The sequence below is a fragment of the Crocuta crocuta genome, unplaced genomic scaffold, assembly GCF_008692635.1.
Source record: "Crocuta crocuta isolate KB4526 unplaced genomic scaffold, BGI_CrCroc_1.0 scaffold10, whole genome shotgun sequence".
Classification (NCBI taxonomy): domain Eukaryota; kingdom Metazoa; phylum Chordata; class Mammalia; order Carnivora; family Hyaenidae; genus Crocuta; species Crocuta crocuta.
The window spans coordinates 3,027,449-3,050,273 of NW_027527551.1; the positions used below are offsets into that span (position 1 = coordinate 3,027,449).

The 22,825-nt window shown below is 40.4% G+C and overlaps 1 long non-coding RNA gene across 1 annotated transcript in view; it reads left to right on the top strand.

Annotated features, from left to right (window-relative positions):
• The first annotated feature begins 1,820 nt into the window (after positions 1–1,820).
• The window catches only part of LOC144235733 (uncharacterized), a 39,526-nt gene continuing 18,521 nt past the window's right edge, over positions 1,821–22,825 (top strand). Inside the window, exons 1-3 of the long non-coding RNA XR_013336307.1 lie at positions 1,821–1,872; positions 11,587–11,689; positions 14,646–14,774. This is a non-coding gene — a long non-coding RNA (uncharacterized LOC144235733). The remainder of the gene's footprint in view (positions 1,873–11,586; positions 11,690–14,645; positions 14,775–22,825) is intronic.

Consider the following 22,825-nt stretch of genomic DNA (forward strand, 5'->3'; position numbering starts at 1 on the left):
AGTAAAATTTTATTGGAAATTTATCTCAATATGGATAGGGATTTTTAAATTTTTCAATTCATTGATCTATCAGTGGATGGATATATTTACTGCTAAAATTAAGTTAGGGTTCAGCATCAGTTTCATTGTCATTATTGCTTTTATTACTATAAGCTGAAGAAAATTATATTAGCATGGCATAGACTCTGGGGCATCTACCTGATTGTAGGTCCCAGTTCTCTGACTTACTGCTCTGTGAACTTCGACAGTAGTCAACCTCTCTGAGCTTCCTTTTTCATCTGTAAATTAGCTATAATAGTAAAACTTACCTTATAGGGTTGTTGTGAGTATTGAATGAGTAACTGTGTGTAAAGTGCATAAACCCATCCCTCACAATTAATAAATATCTTTAAGTATTTTAGCAAAATGCTATGTAAGTAGATGAAATAGAAGGAGTTTTGCTATAGCATAGTTACCAATTGCGTTCATTCCTCTGAGCTATTTGCAATAAAAAAAAAAAATCACATGATGATCTATTTTCCAAAATTATTTCTAATAATATATCAGGTGACAATTCCTTCTTCATTTCTGTAAGAGGAAAGAATGGAAATTACCGGACTTGAGGAAGGCATTGTTACTCAGTCCCCTGAATCATTTACTTTTTTAGTGTATGCGCTAATGTGTCTAACTTTCCTTTGCTTGGTGACCCCAAGGATTGTATACCTCTGGGCATCATATGAAAGTTGTAAATGGAAAATCGATAAGGCCTCTTTCTTCCAGTCTCAGAGGCAGGCTGGGAAATGGATTACTTGTCTGAAGGCAAGATCCCAAGCTCAGTCATAGATAGGAGTGCACCCAAAACTTCCAGGGCTTCAAGTTGCCAGTGTGCCGTGGACAGTCTTGTGACCCCGGCACCTGCTGCCCTCCTGGAGGGCTCCTGCGGAGTAGCAGACCCAGGAGTGGTGGGCAGTGGCCTGGGGCCCGGTTCATTCTGCCCAAAGGAAAGCAGTAGGAATAACGTGGTTTCTCAGTGGCCTGGAGAGTTTAGATGCAACAGTTGGCCTACAGTTTGGCAGGAGGAGCCCAAACACAAAGCCACTTTTTCCAGAAACAGGGAGATACGTGGGCAAAAGGATCCAGAAGCAGGAATTGCTGAGACTTCCCTCCTCAGCCAGAGCCAATCAAAGGCCCTCAATACTTTCTTGTAAGGGGATTTTTTTTCCTCATGTTCTTTCTCTTACCTGTAGGAAATCGAGTTTTGTTTGTTAGCAAAAATGCTGCTTGCTCTAGGATTGAAAGTTCGGCAAAGTCCTCAGCTCACAGGCTAGAGCCCCCTGGCAGTCAATAAACATGGGAACTTGGAGAGGGCAACTTGGTGGGCCTAACATTGGACTGTGCTCTCTCCGTGAGGCACTTAGGTTTCCAGTGCCACCTCCCAGGATGGTACAAAGCCCAGAAAAAAAAAAAAAATCCCCACTGTGACGGAGGATTCTGTAGCCTGAACTGATGTGTGGGTTTGCATCAGAGACATGACTTTCCCCTGTTCACCTATTGATACAGATTGTGAACCTCCTCTTTGTATTGCTTGGAAATAGGATTTTTACTATTTTCCTACACATGATTTTTACACCTACAAGTGAATGCAGTGAAATAATCAGTTATTTTTTACATTGCCAGTTATTTAAAAAATTCCAGATCATAGCTGGCTAGGAAATGCTTCTCTGTGTTTTCCTGAGGTGTAGGTGGATGTGGTGGTATGCGTGCACACACAGTCCGTGCTGTAAGGTGCCCATTTGAAGGTGACCCAGCAGCATCTCTGATCGTCTCCCAGCCCCACACCACCAGCACACGCCAAACACCAGTGGCATATCACCTGATCTGGGCTGCTCTCAGGTTAGTATATTTTGCTTTCCTCTTTTTGGGGGTTCCAAGAGGAAAGAAGTACATGGAGAATCAAGACATTTGTTGAAATTCCATATGGTTATGAGAGAATTTGCTAAGCCCCAGATGCTTTATACAATTCAGTAAAGGCATTCTGTAAACAACAGCCAGGATTTAGAGAACTGGGAAAGAAAGAATGAGAAAAGATAAAAGGAAAAGAAGTTAGGCTTCAAAGACCCTGGGAGATTATTTACAGAAATAGCATCCAACAATGAGAACTGACAAAATTATTTTCCAATGTTAGATGGTCTGGTATCACCGAGGGAACTTTCCATCTGATTAAAAATAATTATTGCTGGTATTAAATCCAGTTGGAATCACCCAGCACGATTTATCTTCTATTTCATGCTGCTACCATATGCCCGACATTGTGGAGCAAGAACATTCTCTTTCATTCTTATAAATAGTACTTTGTAAATATTTAGAGACGGCATCTCAGGATCGCTGAACAGTTCTGACAGGGAACATGTACAAACGAGCTGGTTATGCGTGTTCCTGACAGAGACTCTGTTTGAGGTGGAAGGCCCGGAAGCCTTCATGAAGCCAGGTATGCCATTCCCAGAAGCCTTGTTCAGAATTGACAGCTATTGGAGCGGCATGGCTGGGCTCTGCGGTGGGAGCAGTGCTTTCCAAAAGCACACGCATACTTTGGAGTAAGACATTCTGCTGTCTGGCTCGTGTTGTATATGTTGACAAACTGCGATATTTATTAAACTAGCCTTTTCTGGAACACATGATTCAAGAAAAATACTATACTTAATGTGACTTTATTTGGACAGAGAGTCTTTACAAAGATAATCAAGTCAATGAGGTCATGGGGTAGAGGGCTAATCCAGTATGACTGGCATCCTTATAAAAAAGAGGAAGTTTGGACACAGAGACAAGCATAGAGGGAAGACAATGTGAAGGCACATAGAAGATTGCCATCTACAAACCAAGAAAAAAGGCCTAGAACAGCATTTGCCCTCACAGCTCTTAGAAGGAGCCAACCCTGCCAATATCTTGATTTAGGACTTCTGATAATGAATTCCTGTTGCTTAAGCCACCTGGTCTATGATAGTTTGTTACAGCAGCCTTAGCAAACTAATATAGAATGAAATCATACACAATGCTCTTTGGGGGTTTCTTTTTAGGGAATTTGAGTCCCCTAAAAGAGAAGGACTTCTACTTTCTCTCCAGGTGGGAGCTGCTTGGAGGAATCCCTTTTCCTCTCTCCCCTTCTGTGAGTGGGAGTAGCTCATCAGATCACTGACATTGGGACACGGGTCACTACTTGTGTGGTCTAGCCTATTGTGCCTTGCTCTCTCTGTGACTGTCAAGTTCTCAAACTCAGCCTCGTCTTTTGTTTACTCTACTGCCTTGCAGCAAACTGCCCAAGCCAGGCTGCACACTCCCTGTGGTTGGGGGATCACCTTCCTCTGGGGCTTTACTTGTGCAGCATTCAAGGAAAAGCATAACAAGTTCCAGGTCAGTCTCATGCTCAAGCTGGCCTTCTACTAACAACTGCAGTGACAGAATTAGTAGTTTCAAATCTGTTGTCTTAGTCCCCTGTGAGAATACTCTTGTCAGGACTATAGTACCCTGAATAAACTCCTTAGAATTTACTTGATGTAAATATTAGCTTGTTGGGGGTCCTTGCCTCTTCTAAGGAGTAGAATTGGGCTATCGATACTCATCCTGATTGTTTGCATATGGATGTGCCTCCCTCTAAATTGGAACTGTTAGAAAAAACACAAATAGTAGTAATTACAACATTCAGTTACACTGGATTCAAGTTAGAATTTTATGTTCATGTCATTTATGGACATCTGACATAGCCCCCAAATGAGGAAACTTGCCAGATAGCATTCCTCTGTAACTGTTGATGATGTTTCAAAGAGCCTATAGAAAATCATTCTCTGACCATGTCTAGATCATTTCCAATGCACTTTTCTTTAAGGAACATCGCATCTGACCCATGCTGCCCCCATTCTGAAGTCTATAGCTTTAAATTTAGCATCTTTAAGGAGCAAGGATGAGTATCTTGGGATATATGTCATTGTTCATTGTTAAAAATCATTTATCAGTCTTGAATACATCTCCCAAAATATTTACCTTGGGTAATTTATCAGGGTGAAAGAGTTTTTCTACTCAGCAGGGTCAGGGTCTGGTAGGTCTGTGATACAGGAAATGAATCGTGTAGAAAGTAATGTCAATTGTCATTAGAAACAAAGAGCAAGAGGAAGGAAGAGAAGAAAGATGTAGAGCAAGGGAACAAATTCATTGTTATTAAAGCGAATAGAAGAGATGGTGTAAGGAGTTAAGAGAGCCTCCTTTCCTTTTCCTTGAAGCTATGGACCAGAGCCCAGCCATGCAGTGAGTCTGGGGGAGTATGGGGGCATGGGGAGAGGAAGAAGGAGATAAAGAGTGGATGCTAGCAAAGTGTGGAGACACAAAGAAAAAGAAGTAGAGGAAATTGTGTCTGCATATATTTTCCCTGATTGAATATGCACAGATAAAATTAAATACCAGGACTTTTCTAAATAGTCACCAATTTCTATAGCTAAATACTAGACAATGGTATTTTAAAATAGCATTTATATAGAATATAGGCCCATGGTTCTTTATCCTTCTGCAAATAAGAAAACCACTTTACATAGAAGAATTTGGGTTTTGCAGGTTATGCACCTGGCTGACACAGGTTAACATTGTCTCTAATGGAAACAACAGATGGTTTGGAGAAGAGCAGATTCAGCAGTTTTCACTAACTGGTGAGGAGGGAAAGTTGTTTAACTTTCATAGCAAAAAGAATGCATGCACAGGGACTCAGTCCACAGTTGTTAATAAAGGATGGATACACAGTTAATTTCTGACCCATGTGAGGCGTCTTTGGGCTTTGGCCATAGTGGACTATGACAGGGCAGAGAAATACTGGAGGAGCCCATGTTCAACCGAACTCCTGAAGAATAGGGCAATGGAGTGTCCCATCACTGACACTCTTCAGAGTACAGCTCGGGGAGATGAGGGGTTGATGCGTGATGATGATGACGATAAATTAAACCTGCAGTTTAAATGAGTCTAGTACATACTGAGAAGTGTCAGAGACTCTTTAGAAACAGATATGGACAGTTTTTGCTTAGAGTCATCTCAAAGATACGTTTATTAAAAATTGTGCCCTTAATGCTTTTTTTTTTTTGAGAAGTACCTAAAGTATCCCGTCCCCTAGGAATGGCACATCTCTTCTTTATGTTTTTGCACACACCATTGGAACGTTCTCCACTCCCTACTTTCACTTTCCTTAATTTTATTCAGTCTTCAAGGATTCTAACAAATCTCATCTTTTTCCCATGAAATTTCTTGACATGTCCAGGCAATGATGCTTTTAATGTAATCCCAGAAAACTTAGTATATATATATATTGCCCACAGCTGGTATGAATTTTGCTTCACTACCATACTTGGTTGACCAAAAAACATCTGAGTAATGAATTCATCCCAAACCTTAAATTAGATGACGTGAGATTCCACTGGGCAAGATGACAAAAAAAAAAAAAAAAAGAAAGAATGAGTCTCAGTTCTTATTGGGATTTGCCACCCTACCCCATTACTCAAAGGCCCCAGGGGTCTTACAGAATCTAGCATAATCTGTCTTTTGTCCTTATTTGGTACTCCTGGGATGCTCCTTGTCCCAGTCGGTTCTGCCTTCCATGCCACTTGGGGCATGGAGGCCTCTGGAAAGGCTGGGGGACTAGGGCACAGGGCATAGCCTTCCCTTAAAAACACCACTCTACCATTTTCCTCTTAGCTTTGTCCACCTCCATAAGATGCTAAAAAGGTTAAGTCTTGAAAACCCTAGGATTTGAAAAGCTCAGTCCCAATCTACTCTCAGGGAGTTTCTTGCACCCTGGATCCTGGTCTCATTTCACCTCTACCCCCCCAAATATTTCCTAGTAAACTCCACTCCTATCCCCTGGCAAATCCCACGTACCTGCCTTTCAATGAGCCTTTGAAAATACATCCTGAGGATGGGGTGGGGGGGCAGGATTGCTGACGCCAGTCAGCTCTCTCTTACCTATTCACCCAATTATACTCTCATTTGACATTCACCCTATAAAGCTTTATAGTTATTACTTGTTCCCTTTTTCTTTAAAAAAACATTTTTTAACATTTATTTATTTTTGAAGGAGAGAGGGATAGAGTGTGAGCAGGGGAGGGGCAGAGAGAGAGGATGACACAGAATCCAATACAGGTTCCAGGCTCTGAGGTGTCACCACAGAGCTCAATACAGTCCTTCAACCAATGAGCTGTGAGATCATGACCAGAGACGAAGTCAGAAGCTTAACCGACTTAGCCACCCAGGCACCCTGCTTGTTACTTTTTTCAAGTTCAGTGTCTCACCCACCCAACTAGTTTATACATTTCTCCAGACATTGACCATACATAAAAAGTCTTTATATTCTTTACAGTGCCAGGCATACAATGATTTATTTTTATTAATAGATGGAGAAACACAGTTGGCTAGGTGGGTTTTTTTCTATTTATTTTCTCTTTGCTGAAACTGCTAGTAAGTCAGACTTTCTTGTAGGGCCTTTTTTAAAGGTGAAAGATATTCTCTATAACCTCTAAATGCTATTCATATTTTAGAACCTCATTCAAATATCACCTTACCTGAGTTCTCTAAAGAAGAGTAATCTTTCTTTTCTATACATTCACAGAATATTTTAACCCTTTCTCTCCTTTCCTAGGCCTAGATTTCTAGATATTGAGAAAGTAGTGTGTGGGGTGGCTAAGAGCATGGATTCTTGAGCCAAATCACTTGGGTTCAATCATTTGGCTGTGTTGCTTCCTAGGTTTGTGACTTTGAGCAAGTTTCCTCATTTGGAAAATAATGATCATAATAGTATCTATCTCCTGTTAAGAATTAATGTGAGTTTATACACAGAAAGCACTTGGGAACGAGTAGGCATTCAGTATACCTTAGCCATTAATATATGCTGATTTGGTTCATAGTGTTTCAGTGTTAATTTAGAAATCTCTATCACAATAGTAATATGATAATAACTTGAAGTAAATGAAAGATAAAGATATATAATCATAAAAATGGATGTTTAAAACAAGTCACTGATTCAACATACACAGTAATCAGAAACCGATAAAATGTTCCCTCAACAAGGACCTTTGATGATCTGCTTTAAAGAAGAAAATTATCTGTAGTTAGCATATCAGTTTTTGCAAAGAGTGCTTCTAGAATGTCTAAGTGTTGAAAATAATTTGCCCTGTCCAGCACTCGAGAGATTTAACAGCTTTAAGTAATGTATGCTAGATATATGCACATTTTATAAACCAAATAAATAAAGGTGTGGTTCTATATCTTAAAAAAGGAAGTTACCATATTATTTTAAATGAGCCCAGTTAAGTAATGTCCGATGGATGACAAACACTAATTTGTCCTAATCAATGAGGTTTTTCAACTTTGTGATCATTTATCTAAGCATACCAAATACAAATGGCCTGGAATGTTTCTAGGAACTGAATTAGACCCAATTTTCAAAAGATGGTATTGATGTAGTTTAGGTTGAGGCTCCTTGGAAACAAACGCTGAGATGGAGATTTGCTTGCAGGAGGTTTAGTGGGGAGTGCTCCAAGGAACAATACCAGCAAGGAAGTGAGGGGAGCTGAGTTGGGCAGAGGAGGAAGATGCATTTTGATGAATTTGCCACAAAGATCTCTTTTGATCTCAGAGGGAGCTCTGGAGCTAGAATGGCCCTTCATGATTACCCAAAATTGAGGCAAGGATCTAGGCTTCTTTATGACTGTCACTACCAGCATGCATGTATACACATGGGAAAGGAAGAGACTGTAACACCGTGCAGTATAGCTTCTGTCATTTGTTGGCATTTCATGAAGGGTAACTTCGCTGGGAGTCTGCATCAGCCAACACTCCAGAAAACTGAAGGAAAGAATTGTCCAGATGCCAAAAACAGGACCTAGGTGTCACATCACAGCATCTATTATGCCACACCAGAGAGACACCAATTCATATGACTTGCTTTTAAAGCTCATGAAGGAGGTGACATGGACCCTACTAGTGGACCTGAATTTCAGTGCTGAACAAGTTACCTGCATCTTCCTTACCCAGGGTTTTTATGTTGAAATTGGAGATGCAATATGAGGAGTGGCCAAGATGGATCCTGGATGAAAAGAGTCACCCAAATCTGCCTTAGATGGAACATTCATACACAGCCCCTTATTAAAGCTTATACTGCTTTAGTTAAACATGCTCCCAAAGCCTTGTGATTTTTGTCTTAGGGCCAAAAGAACATCTCATCCATCCCTTTCCTATTGAATTTACGTTGATTTTCTATTGGCCAAAAGGGGTGGGGAGGGTCAATCTGGCAATTACATGGATGATGAAATTCATAGAATATTCTTCCTCACTATCAAATCTATACTGAAAATGAGAAAATGGGAGATTCTGCTTCTGTACTGAAAATGAGAAAATGAAAGTTCCTCTGATGGTAACTTGTACACACCTTACTCCGTCATGGTGTCATAATACAGTGCATTTATTTTAAATGTGATTAAAACCCAGGAGTAAACAATGCATATTAATTGATCCATGCATTTCAGTGAATAAATTTGAGTCCCTGGATTGATTTCTCTGAGCAAGCCAATAAAGTAAGTAGACCTTGCATTATTTATCACTGGTCATCCAACATAATGTTTAAGTCAACAGAACTGCCTTGCTTTCTGTGTTTCCTCAGGGAGAGTAGTAGGCTTATTTAGGGGAGATCAGGATACAGCATCAGATCTTTACTCTGAATCTTTCCAAACTCAACAGAAGGGTTATCCTGAGCTTTCTGTTTTCTTTCTTGAGTACATGTGTGTACAAGGAAAGACAGTTCATCTGTAACTTTAGAAAGAAGACATTAGACCAAAAAGAAACCAAGTATATTTTTACCTATCAGATGAATCATTTTTCCCATGAGGTTAATTATCATTAGTGACTTTAATTAAGGAGGCATGTGAACTGTTTATCTTGAAAAATGTATATCCATGTGGTTTGCACTATTGGATTTTAGCTCTCTGCTGTGATTGTGCCCTTTCAAAATACTCTGTAAATGTGAAATCTCTTTGGTGCTATATGCTTAGGTTGTGGTGCTGAGGGCATATTTTACAGTGACATTGACCAGGTTTAGCCTGGCATTTAACTAACTGTGAAGCTAGAATTATTCTTGTTCGTTTGAGTTTCCAACTTTGAATTTGTAAGATAAATGAGTCAGTTGCCTCTATTCTCTAGCAATTACCTGGTAATTGGGGCATTTAATCAGAATACTGACTTGAAGGACTTTAGCCTGATTAGATGCTGTTGGCATGAAAAAAAGATTCAACTCCTGGTTTACCTCATTCATGTGCTGTGTTACACCTAAAGTCCAGATCAAACCCAAATCCAAATAAATGGATACTGATGAAAATGCTTTATGGAGGTTAAAAAGATTTATTGGCCAGTCTTCTACAAAATACATTGGTTGATAATATTCTTTCTGTAATTATTTATTATTCATCTACTTGGTGCAAGAAAGTTCTTCATAGGTACATAAACACGAATAATAAGGCTGTTGAATTCAAGAATCATTGGTTGGCCTACATTTCACTTCAATAGAGTATCAATCAAGATAAATCACAGTCCCTGAGTGTCTTCTGTGAAAACCGGGTAACAACTGTACTTCATGATCCACACAGAGAAGATGCAACAGACAAATAAGTCTTTGTACCAAAGACTTCTGTACCAAAATTATCAAGATTAACATGCATATTAGTTAAGTCTCACTGTCTATTAGAACCACCTGGAATGTATTCAAAAACAAAGATTCCATGACCACACCCTGGAGTTGCTAAATGAGAATATCTGGACTGGATATTCTCAAATAGCTTAGATGATTTTTAATGTGTTAACTGTTGACTTAGCAAAAAAAAAATTAAGATTATGGGTACAGAGTTGTAACGAGAAGATAGAAGATCCTAATGGTCTGTGGGACCCTAGAAAGAATAGGTGTGGGTATACACGGGTGGAATGGAGTTGGAGGTACAGGAGCCAAGGGGCCATCCTCTGGCCATCTCACTCCGGCTCTGCAGTTACGTCTCCGCTCATGAATGCACGACCTTACTCGCCAGCAGAAATTGCTGGAAGAGATTGCCTCTGCTTCACATCTGCTTTTCCAGATCTCAGACAAGTGTCATTTGAGGCCTTTTCACCTTTGCTGAATAGGAAGACACCATAAAAGAAAGGTGGAATGGGGTCGAGCTAGAAAATCAAAGTATCCCTTACAGCCGTCCCTCAGAGATTGAACTCATTCATTCTCTTGGTTTCAACTACTATCTAAATAATGTTGCCACTCCAGTCAATATCTGCAGCTAACACCTCTTCTCTGCAATTCAAATATATACACCCAAAAGCCTCCCAGACCACCCTACCTAGGTCATGAGATCATGACCTGAGCCAAAATCAAGAGTCAGACGTTTAACTGACAAGCCACCCAGGCACCCTGGAATCAATATTTCTTAAAAGCCCTCTAATTGGTTCTAAGTTTTATTCTGGCTATCTATTGCTACACAACAAAACTTATTGCCCAACAACTTGGTGGTATAAAACAACCACTTGTTTTATTATATCTCACAATTTCATGGATCACGAATTCAGAGGGGGCTCACCTGGGCAGTCCCCTGCTCTACATCTGCTGGGGTTACTTGTTGGTATTTAAATGACAGATGAGCTGGTCTGGAGGGCCCAAGATGGTATCACTGAAGTCGGAAAGACTAGGCTTCCCTGGCACCATCAGCCAGAGTGCCTACATATGGCTTTTTCATTGTGACAATCTCATATTGTCTTGTTATGTGGTGAACTACTTACATAGCATGCTTGTAATACTTGTCATATTGTCTTGTTATGTGGTGAACTACTTAACATGGCCTTGCTACCCAAAGTATAGTCCACAGAGCATCAGTACAGGCATCATCACCCAGAAGCGTGTTAGAGAATCTCTGGCCCCACTCCAGTCCTTCTGATTCAGAATCCACTTCCTAACAAGATCCACATGATTCCTGCGCACGCTAATATTTGAGAAGCACTGACTTGTAGGTCAAACTCTGATATCCTTGAAGTATTTGAGGTCTTCTTTCACCTGACACTTGCCGTACCTCTCCGGTATTAACATGCTCCATTCTTTCCTGGACTTTAAGATGCAGGATCACTAAGCAAGTTTTGTCTCCCTGGACTTTATTTTCCATGTTTCTGCATGTTGCTTTCCCTGCCTGCAATGTATTTGTCCTTCCTCCTTTCACCAGACGTGTAATACTCATTCTCTCTACGAAGTCCCTGTATCACTTCTAGCAGAGTGACTTCTGCCCACATGTGACTTAGAGTGAAGAGCCTCTCCTCTGTGCTGGCATAGCCCTTGTGCAGACCTCCATACTGCACTTGTGACACTGTATTTATATGTTTACAAAATTTTCTGTTTCTGGGTCAGCATCCTTCATTAAACTGTGAACTCCTAACAGACAAGATTTATACCTTAATTACATCTATTATCTGTCACTTAATAAATGATAATAGTTGCTTAATTAATGGTTTCTAAATGAATAGTAATATTCATGAGCATATAGTTATGATTGAAATTATTCTCAGCAGATTGTTTAAACCTATCCTGAGTGAGCTACGATCATTGCTAGAGATTCCGACTGAAGAGACCTGGGTGGAAGACAGGCATCAGTATGTTGAAGAAACGTCACAGGTAATTCTGAGCTACAATCAGGGTATTAAGACTATGGTTCTAGATATTATGAAGAGTAAAATATGTTTTCCTTATTTATTTTGTACTAACTAATCTCACTATTTAGTAATTTTGTCCAGGTGGGCAAGCAAAAAATTTCAAAGATAGTTATAATGCCAAATTGTGTGAGATTGTGATAATACTGTTAATGCATTTGTAATTCAGGTAGCTCTAGGTTACAAGTCATTGAGTACAGAGGTAACCTCATTAATATTTACACCTAATACTTATACTATTAATTGAACATAAAGCCGAATAATCCCTGAGACAAGGGAGTGAACCCTATGATATGCCTAGCTTTCTTCCTAGAGAGTTTCCAGGGTTCTGGAGGGAGATCCCAGGTCTCCCCAAGTTGAGGAGACAGAACTCACAGTCTGGGGGAGGTCAAGACAGCTAACGTCTGCAGGGAGAACCCCAGGGAGGAAGGTGTTGCAGAGAGTAAGAGCTCTGAAGATCTGAAGACAGACCTGTCAAGCCTTCACCAAGGAGCTGATTAGTATGTGAAGAAAGTACCAAAGGCTGGAGAAAGAGCCACCAGAAGGATGACAGAAAACAGTTTTCAGGGCTCATGTGCTGCTGGAAAGAGTTTGGGATTTTGCCAGCCAGAGTGGAAAAACCTCATAATTTATATAACTCATCAAACATTAGTGTCCTCAGAAGAGTATTGCCTCCGTAGCAAGGGAAATCATCTCTAGACAAGACTGCTAGCCTGCCTAACAAAGCTTAAAAGCAGGTCTTGAGAGGATCAAACTGTTTCCAGTAAACTTAAGTGTGTCCCAGAACAAGTTCAAAACCAGGTACAGGAATACAAAAATATTGGCACTCAATAAAGTAAAATTCACAATGTTTTAGGACCCAATAAAAAATTATCAGGCCTGCAAAGACACACAAAAATATGACCCATAATGAGGAGAAAAGTCAACCAACCAAAACCAACCCAGAAATGACACAGATAATAGAAGTAGTAGGTGAGGACATTAAAATCATTACCTAAACTACATACATATGATCAAGAATATAGAAAAAAGATTGAGCATGTTAAGTAGAGTCATTGCAGATATTAAAAAAAAAAAAAAAGGAAAAGGAAAGCACCCAAATAGAACAGCACCCACATAGAACATCCAGAGATGCAGACTATTAAGTCTGAGATGAAATGTACAGAGTGAGATTAACTGCAAATTAGACACTGAGAAAGGAAAGATTAGTACATTTAAAAATATAGCAATTGAAACTAAAATGAAGCACCCAAGAGAAAAAGACTGAAAAAAAAAAAAAACACAGAGCATCCATCAACTGTGGGACTAACTCAGGTGGCTTCATAGTACATGTTGAGTCCAAGGAGGAGGAGTGAATAAAAAATATGTATATATTTGAACAAAGGAAGTAAAACTTTTCCAAATTTGGTGCAAACTATAGTCCTACAGTTTCAAGAAGCTCAATAAGCCCAAACACAAATATTTTAAAAATGCACTGAGGACATCATAATCAAATTGCTTACAATTAGTGATAATGAGAGGCACCTGGGTGGCTCAGTTGGTTAAGCCTCCAACTTCAGCTCAGGACATGATCTCACCTCCCCTGAGCTGTAGCCCCATGTTGGGCTCTGTGCTGACAGCTCCAAGCCTGGAGCCTGCTTCGGATTCTGTGTCTCCCTCTCTCTCTGTGCCCCTCCCACTCATGCTCTGTCTCTTTCTTTCAAAAATAAATAAATGTTAAAAAAATGTTTTTAAAAATTAAGAGATACTGAAAATGCCCCAAAAGCAATTAGAGCAAAAATATTTAAAGCAAAGACTAGAAATTATAGCAGATTTAATCACCAGAAGCAGTGCATGCCAGTGGAGAAACATCATTGAAACACCAAGGTAAAAACACAGACTCTAGAATTATTTTTTTTAATGTTTATTTATTTTTCAGAGAGAGAGCATGAGCGGCAGAGGGGCAGAAAGAGAGGGAGACACAGAATCCAAAGCAGGCTCCAGGCTCTGAGCTGTCAGCACAGAGCCTGATGCAGGGTTCAAACTCACGAGCCGTGATATCATGACCTGAGCCGAAGTCAGATGCTTAACCAACTGAGCCACCCAGATGCCTGGATATCCATAGTTAGCAAAAATATGTATCAAAAACAAAGGCAAAATAGAGACTTTCAAACATACAAAACCTGAGAATTTCTCACCAGCAAGCCTGCATATCTGGAGATGTTAAAGGAAGTCCTTCTGGCAGAAGGAAATGAATACCAGATGGAAATCTGAATCTACACAGGTATGAGGCACACCTGTAAATACAATCATTTTTTTCTTATTTCTAATTATTTTAAAAGATAACTGACAATGTAAAACCAAAATCATAACAATGCGTTGTGAGGTTTAGAACATATGTAGAAGTAAAATGTATGAGAATAAATAATACACAAGGCCTGAAAGAGGGAAATGGAAGAATATTTATATAAGATTCTTATGTATCAGATTCTTATGCTATATGTGATATGTGTGTACAGTGTCAGTTGAAGATAGAATGGGCAGGAAGAGAAGCAGGAAGGAGAGATTATAGAAAGACATGAGAAAATTTGGGGGAGGGCGGGAATGACAGCCATGTTCACTATCTTGACTATGGTGATAATTTCATACAAGTATACAAATGTCAAAACATCAAATTTTATACTTTTGTGCAACTTTGACATATGTCAATTATACTTCAGTAAAGCTGTAACAAGAAGAAGAAAACACATGAGATACAATTTCACACTCATCAGACTTGCAGAATTCAAAAAGTTCTTACAATGTCAAGTACTGTCTAGGATATGATTGTATACTGCAAAAGGAAGTATTAATTTTACATAGCCTCTTTGGAAAGAATTTGGCAATTCCAAGCTGAAGATGGACAGCTGAATATACCTTCTACTTTGCATTTCTACTTCCAGGTAATGACCCTAGAAAAAAATTACATGTATGCAGCTTAAGACATGGATAAGTGTATTCAGTGCAGCATTGTTTCTAATAGGAAAAAACTGGAAACAATTTGAATGTTCGTCAGTAGAGAAACAGTAAATGTAAGTATGTTTACGTGTATATTATAGCATATTTGTATACCATAAAGCATAGGTAAACCGTGGTGCTGTCATATGATGAAATGGGATACAGCAAATTTTTTTTTCTGATTTTCATGTGCAAAGTAATCATCTGGGGATCTTTCAGTCTGGGGTGGGACTTGGAGCTCTGCCTCTTTTAAGAAACCTCCTGGTGATGCTGGTGCTTCTGGTCCTTGGTATTGTGTGTAGTAAAACAATACTGCATGTGTGAACTAGATATGTTTCTATCAACATGGACCAGTCAAAAAAAAAAAAAAAGAAAAGAAAAAAAAGAATAGCGAGTTACCAAAAGATTCATACAGTATGATAACTTTGATGTAAAAGTTTAAAAATGCAGAGCAGTACTATACATTCTCCATGGATGTGAATAGATAGAAGATTTTTTTTTTTTAAGATTGAAAACACAGACACGGAGGAGAAGCTGATTGTAGGAAGGGAGACAAGGGAAATAGTGCTGGAGAGGGAAACGCAGACATCCACTTAAATCATGATATCCTACTGTGTTTATATTTTTAAAAAACCCTGGAGGTAAACCCTAAAACAGAACCATTTGTTCCTTTTTGGATGTGTGCACAATGTTTTATAGGATTCTGATAACTAAGATATATTATAAGCTTATAAAAAACAAATACAAAAGGAGATTAATACCCAGATACAACCTATTACTCAGTTCAACTTCCATAATAATAACAGTGCTCAATGCCAAAATGGCGATGTTGCCACTGGGTCTTGAAGCCAGAGAGCCTCACTAATGCTTCACTAAATGAAGTAGAATCTCCCTGTGGTTGTGCACAATGTGTCGGTAGATAAAAACCCTACCATCCTTCCCCTCCATTTTTTTTAAAATGTTTTATTTATTTCTGGGGGAGAGAGAGAGAGAGAGAGATGAACAACCAGCGTGAGCAGGGGAGGGTTAGAGAGAGAGGGAGACACAGAATCTGAAACAGGCTCCAGGCTCTGAGCTGGCAGTCAGCACAGAGTCTGACGCAGGGCTCGAACCCACGAACCACGAGATCATGACCTGAGCCAAAGTTGGAGGCTTAACCGACTGAGCCACCCAGGCGCCCCTCTCCCCTCCATTTTTTTGACTTTGGTCTCCCTAAGCAGAGGTCACCTTGTGATGAAACTTTCTTTCTTTGGGCATCAGATTGTCAAGTTTATGGGACATATATGTATATGGCTGCTGCAAATTGGCTATAATACAGTATTTTGAATGTTTGTGATAATGCTACATTGGAAATGTAAGTATAGGAACGGCTGTAACCATGATTAAAGGGTCAGTTACTTTCTTCTGATCTATGATGTGACACGACAGCCCAGCCTTCGGGTCTGGCTACTCATTTTCAAAAACAGGTCCACATTAGCTGGCCTCTGATAGGAAGGGCCCCAGAACAGCCTGAGTAGTTAGGACAGTCACCTGGTCTGTGCTACTGCCATTGCAGCTTCTGAGACCTAACACTCAGGCTATGTCTTCCCTCAAGTGAATGAAGAGGGACCCAACTTCCTAGTAACCCATAAGCTACCAGAATAACTCCCTCTTCACCATCAGATTACACTGAGCCTGCCTGAAGTGGTGAGAAAGTTTTGCCCTTTTATTTTATATGAATCTTCTTCTTTCCCCCCAACTCAGTCATGGGAGAGCAGCAGATGGCATTAAGGTGTGCTTGTTTTGGGTGTATACTCTAAGTGTCTGCTTTTGTGTAGAGGAAGAAGATCACACTTCATTTCCAGGACTAGAAAATGGATCTTAACCACCCTGATAGATTTAACTGGGTCCAGCCCCCCTCTCCCCCCTCCCCCCCACAGCAGTGACCAGTCAGCCAGAAAATGTGATGCAGCTTCTCATTCCAGCCTCTGTGATCAGTGTCAAGCCAAGCCAGGAATCTGAAGCCTGGGGCCCTGGCAGGTTCTCAGAGGTACCCCTGAGGGGTAGAACTTGGCTCTTGTCCCCCTAGCCACCTGTGGAGATATGAATCCACTGCACCCATTGTTTGGGACATTGGAATAATGCCACTGTACCTTGAGGCCAGAGATGTTGTCACTATGTTGGCAAAGAGAGAAAAATGCTCTTCTGTATTCAGCCCAGCCAGGGGGGTGGGGAAAGAGAAGGAAGGGTTGTCAGTAAGGTTTATTGAGCCCCAGTGTGCTACGGTGCTTAATATACAGCTCATTCCATTTTATCCAACTAAGCCCTTTTTCTACAATGACAAGTGCTGGCACCAGGACTGGGTCAGGAAGTTTCTGGTATCAGCTGTTGGGCCATTCCTAAAATCACCTCTCCATTCTGGCTCACTGATCCACACTCCCCCTTCTCTGTGATAACTTCTCTCTAAAGACTCTGTTGTCCTTCTGGCTCCCACTGGGGCTAACCCAGTCCATCAGACATGGCTGTGTGTGATTCCCAATAGTGGGCAACATTCAAGTCTTTTGTTTTCCCCTGGAGGCTTTCGGCCCTGTGTAAATTAGTAGCTATAAAAGGAAATGTCAAAGGGAGGAGTAGAGTCCAAATCTACTTACCCAGGGCCTCAAGGGCTCAGCTCCTGTCTAATAGAGGCTCTGTATTGTAAGCATATTGACTTTTTTTTTTTCATGTATTTCCCTTTGATTATCACATGAACTCTGTGAGCCAGATGATGTTTCCAGATATTTCAAACTAGGTTCACTGAATTATAAGCAAAGCAACAGTTTAGGGAAGAGAGAAATTAGTTGAAGAAGGTAAGATGAACCAATTCTGAAAGAGAAGAATTAAAAAGTGACTGTGAAAAGTGACCTTTTAGGTTGTGAGGCTTTGCAGGAGAGTCAGTAGTAGCCAAAGCGAAGAACTCAGAAAGAATGAGTGGTGGTACACGTTGGAAGAGAATGAGGAGACTGGCCTTCTGGAACAGAGCTAGTGTTGGGAAATAACTCAGATTGGTGGGGTGAGGCCTGTGTGGAGCCAGGGGGATGCAAATGTTAGTTAGTGAGCAAACACAGAAAGAACTACCTAGTCTAAAAATGATGTAGGGTTGATGACAGGTTAAGAGAGTGAGAGAAGGGAAAGAATTGAGGGAAAATAGATGAGAAGTTATCACGGAAACTTAAGAAAAATGTGTTCTGAGGTGAGAATGGAGGAAAAGGACAAATTTTAGGCATTTCAAAAGAAAGCCCATAAAAACAGACACAGGACCATGAGGATGTAAGAGTCCAAGCTGCCTAGGAGTTGAACCCTGCTAAAGATGGGAGGTGTGGAAAAGGGATACCATTTTGGGGAAGACAAATTCTCTTTGGGACATGTTGAGCTTGAGGTGATGCAACAGTTTGAAATCCAGAAACAGATAATTTTTAAGAATATCAATTAATTACAAAGTTGGAGTTCAACTTTTGAGAAGAACAATTTATTAAAATTTTTTTAAATGTTTTATTTATTTCTGAGAGAGAGAGAGAGACAGCGTGAGCAGGGGAGGGTCAGAAAGAGAGGGAGACACAGAATCCGAAGGAGGCTCCAGGTTCCGAGCTAGCTGTCTGCAAAGACCCTGACGTGGGGCTCAAACCCACGAACCATGAGATTATGACCTGAGCTGAAGTCGGACGCCCAACTAACTGAGCCACCCAGTTGCCCCAAGAAGAACAATTTAAGATTGAGTCCCTATATTATAAAGTAACTGAAATGCCATGGGTTTTCCACATGAAGAAATGGGTGAAATGGTCTCAGGAATTAGAAGAAAGAGGAACAGTCATCAGGATAATATTCTGACTGTGGGATGATTCTGTTGAATGTCATTAAGACAAAGATGTTACCATGGAGAAAAGTAGCTTATTCATTTCTTATTTGGCCACATCATATCATATTCATCAGTATGGACACAGTGGATAAAGAGGGAACAAGTGTCTGAGGTCTCTGGATGTTGAAGGTTTTGTGTATTATTTCAGTAAAACACCGAGTTTAGCTAAAATCCCAAAATTTTGATGGAAAACTTAGGTCAGAAGTTTGAGTTGATTCAGTAATGTGAAGAAGAGGGAAATTGCTATTACAATGACTGTGTCCTTAAGAACTCTTGATTTGCAGGACAGCTTGTAGGTTTTACTAATACAAAGCAAACCCTGGAGCTTTAGATGTTCAAATGGCTCTGTACTAGAGGGGGAGGAATTTGGAGTTTGGGACTTGCCATGAGGGATCATCTGGGGTGTGTGGAAGTGAGGGGCTAACAGGGTGGTGTCAGCCTGAAGCATCTCTGCCCAGAATGGCTAGTGTAAAATCTTGGTGGAGGGAAGGCCAACAGGGTTGTCTAATGTTCAATTTAAAATTGCTTGAAATCCCATGTTAAATATACCCTCCTCTTTGTAGTAAACAAAAGTTTGTAAGATAGGACTTAAAGTGTATGAACCACAAATGAAAAACTGATATGTTTGACTTCATAAGAATTAGCTTTTGTTCATCAAATGATTACATTAAGAAATGAATAGACAAGCTACAGAGTGGGTCCAGAGAGCTGAACCTATATGAGACACAAAACTCAAGCCAAACTTGTCCAGATCTCAAGGGGATAGAGTGATTCCTGCTACCATGTGGGCTGTATTAAGAATAGGCTTCACCTGGGGCGCCTGGGTGGCTTAGTCGGTTAAGCGTCCGACTTTCGCTTAGGTCATGATCTCGCAGTTCGTGGGTTCGAGCCCCGCGTCGGGCTCTGTGCTGACTCCCAGCTCAGAGCCTGGAGCCTGTTTCAGTCTGTGACTCCCTCTCTCTCTGACCCTCCCCTGCTCATGCTGTCTCTCTCTCTCTCTCTCTCTCTCCTAGAAATAAATAAAAATATTTAAAAACAAAAAAAAGAAGAGGCTTCACCTTGGCATTCTTTCTTTTTCTTTAAGTTTATTTTTATTTTTGAGAGTGAGAGAAAGAGAGAGCACCCACACGTGCACACGAGTGGGGGAGGGGCAGAGAGAAGGAGAGAGAGAATCCCAAGCAGGCTTCATGCTGTCGGCACAGAGCCCAATAGGAAGCTTGAACTCTTGGACTGTGAGATCATGACATGAGCCAACGTCAAGGGTTGGATGCTTAACCGACTTCAGGTACCCCTCACCTAGGCCAGTCTGATGTGGCTTGCTGAATTTGGATAAGTATTTGAAAACTTTGTATCAGAGCCTGAAGAATTTTTTGGCTAAACTCTCAGTGTCTGTTATGTTATACTCACCAGTATGATCCAGTGGTGACCTCAGTCTAGTCATTAAATTCTTTTTTTCTTACTCTTTGTAAAGACTCACACAAGCATATCCTCTCTTCCCACCTCTTCTTACCCCTTCCTTTCTTTCTGTTGCATCTCCTATTTACTTCCTTCCTCTTATTTTATACTTCTTTTAACTTTTCTACCTTTATTGACTTCACTATTATTTTGTGTGAAGCATTTCCCCTGGGTAAAAGGACCACTAATTATACAAGAGAAAAAATGAAGTTAAGATTGGTTTTACAATACTTATAATTTTTCCCCTCCAAAAGTGAAATCTAGAGTTCAAACAGTTTGTTTACATGGTAGCACTAATTGGAATAGGTTGGATCCAGATTTTACTGAGTTATATCACCTGGAAAAAAACAAAAACTAATCAAAAGGTCTAGGTAATTTATGAATGAGAGCCTTGAATCAATTCGCACAAAGAACACAAGCTGTCCTCATGGTGTTCTCCTGCTGCTACTTTTAAGTTTGTAGCGTTTGGTAGCAAATACCAACATGTAATGTTAGCCCCAGACACGCACAAGTGAAGAATAAACTCGCTGACATGTGCAGAAGAGAATGATAAGTGTTATTTTTGTATTTCTTTTGTTGGTATTTTTTTTTAAGTATGAACTTGGTAAAGCTAACAACCCATAATCAATTTTGAGACAGACATAAAAATCTGCAATTCTCTCTCTAGAGAGAACAAAAATAGGCAGCTTCCAATGCAAGAAATAGCTGTGGTTACATGGAAACCTTTGACTCTCAGTTTCTCTTTCCATCCTTTCCTGGGCTCCAAGAGCAGCTTACAATCATGGAGGGAAAGCCTTGAGAACTTGATCTAAAGGGGGTTATTTTGGGGAAAGCGTAATTTTAAAAATCATGGCTGAGTGATTTAGAATTTGCTCATGTAAAATACATGTGTATGTGCCTTCCACAATGCACAAAGAATTCCTGTTACAACACCTCCTTCATACCAGTGAAGAGAATTGGTCTACTGGCAAATTTATCAAGGGATTTCTCAGCTTAACTACTCTTTGTCTGTGAAATCTTTTGCAAATTATTTTTGTCCACTCTGATGTCCTCCAGATTTGTAAAAGGAAGGAAGGGAGGGAGGGAGGGAGGAAGGAAGGAAGGAAGGAAGGAAGGAAGGAAGGAAGGAAGGAAAAGAAAAAAGAAAACAAAAGAAAAGAAATAATGGGACCCATGAGTTGTTAACAATGCCAGGATCTAACTAGACACACTATCTAGATATTTTGCAAGAAGCTGTAATATCCAGTTAATATCATCCACCTTATCTAGAATAAAAATAAAGATGTTCCAAATAATTCAATGATTTGGGGCACCAAACAGGAAAAGAAAAAAAAAGGAAGGAAGGAAAGGAGGAAAGAAAGAAGGAAGGAAGGAAAGAAGGGATGGAAGAGAGAAAAGGAGGAAGGGTAGGAGCTCTTTCTCACTTAGGAAAGAGAAATTTTGCTAGAGAATGAAATCTATTCATCTGCCACCAGAAGCATCCGTTTTCAGCACATGGGTCACTGCTTCTGAATAGGGTACCAGCTGTGTGCCACATATGCCGTTGACAAGAAAAGACTGCTTTGAAACCTCAGGTTGGTGTCACATCACCAGGAAATCAACCAACCTGGAAGGCCCAGGGTGTCATTTGTCTTGAAAGACTAGATGAACCATGGAGGGAAAGGTGAGTTCCCTGGCCTACAACACTAACTTATGTTAAGAAAAGTACTTGACCTACATTCTCACATTTTCACCAGGGACTTAATGGCCATGGTGAGTTCCACAGTTGGGGAATCACTGGGATGGCAGTGATGTAGACCATGTGGCTTGAATACTTATTGCATTTCAGTGCAAGCTCCTAGAGGAGTAGAGCCCACACCTCTGATCCTGCAGTGGATAATAATAACTAGGGAGTGAAGAAAGAAATCAAGTCATCTGATGACAGGTTCTTAACCCCTATTCTTCATTACCTCCCACTGTATGGGGTGGAGGGCAGAATTGGGGGCACTAGGAATACTTGTTATTGATTGTTTCCAATTTTGAGAGTTCTTTTCAATGATCCTTAGTCACCTTCATCTACTTTACGCCCACCCTCAAATGGCGTTTCAGAGAAAGGCAAAGAGGTCCCTGTGGATTAGACAAAGAAAAAACAAATGCCAGTCTCCCTACAACCAGCAGCTTTTCACAGCAACAAAAGCCAGAAGCTCTGAAAAGGAATATGAGGATGGCCTGGAAGGGGTGGGGAAAAGGAAGAGAAATGGGACAATCAGAATGCAAGACACAGAATGCATTTTTCTGTTTTCCAGGGAATTTCTGGCTTGGTTTTATTAGGGCAGCTCTTCTGTGCTTCTTTCATTGTAGAGAAAAGATGTGGAGCAGAGCTTCAGAAAACTCCAACGTGATTGGAAATAGCTGGGAGTCTAAGAGATTTCAGCCAATATGAGGAAAGGAGAGGGAGTCATTATTTATGCTCTCCCAAGCTCTTGGGGCATGGGGGGAGATTCTGCTCTGTGTATCTGATTCCATATGGCTGGCTTTCCATCCCACAAAGACAGATGAATACAGTGATGTGTTGAATATGAACCATGGTAGACTTAATGGAAAGAAGAATTTTGTCTTTCTTAGCCTAGTATGTATTCTAGTCTCGAAGGAGTGCATCTAGTATCTATTAGATATTCACAAAGGTAGACATATTGTTATAACAGGTTGCAAAGTACAAGGGCTCCAGGCCACCAAACCTAAGGCCTAAATACATTGACCTCAGAAATCTCGCAGACAGGAGGGGTGAGCAGCAGCTGGTGAGAGAGTCCCCAGGGC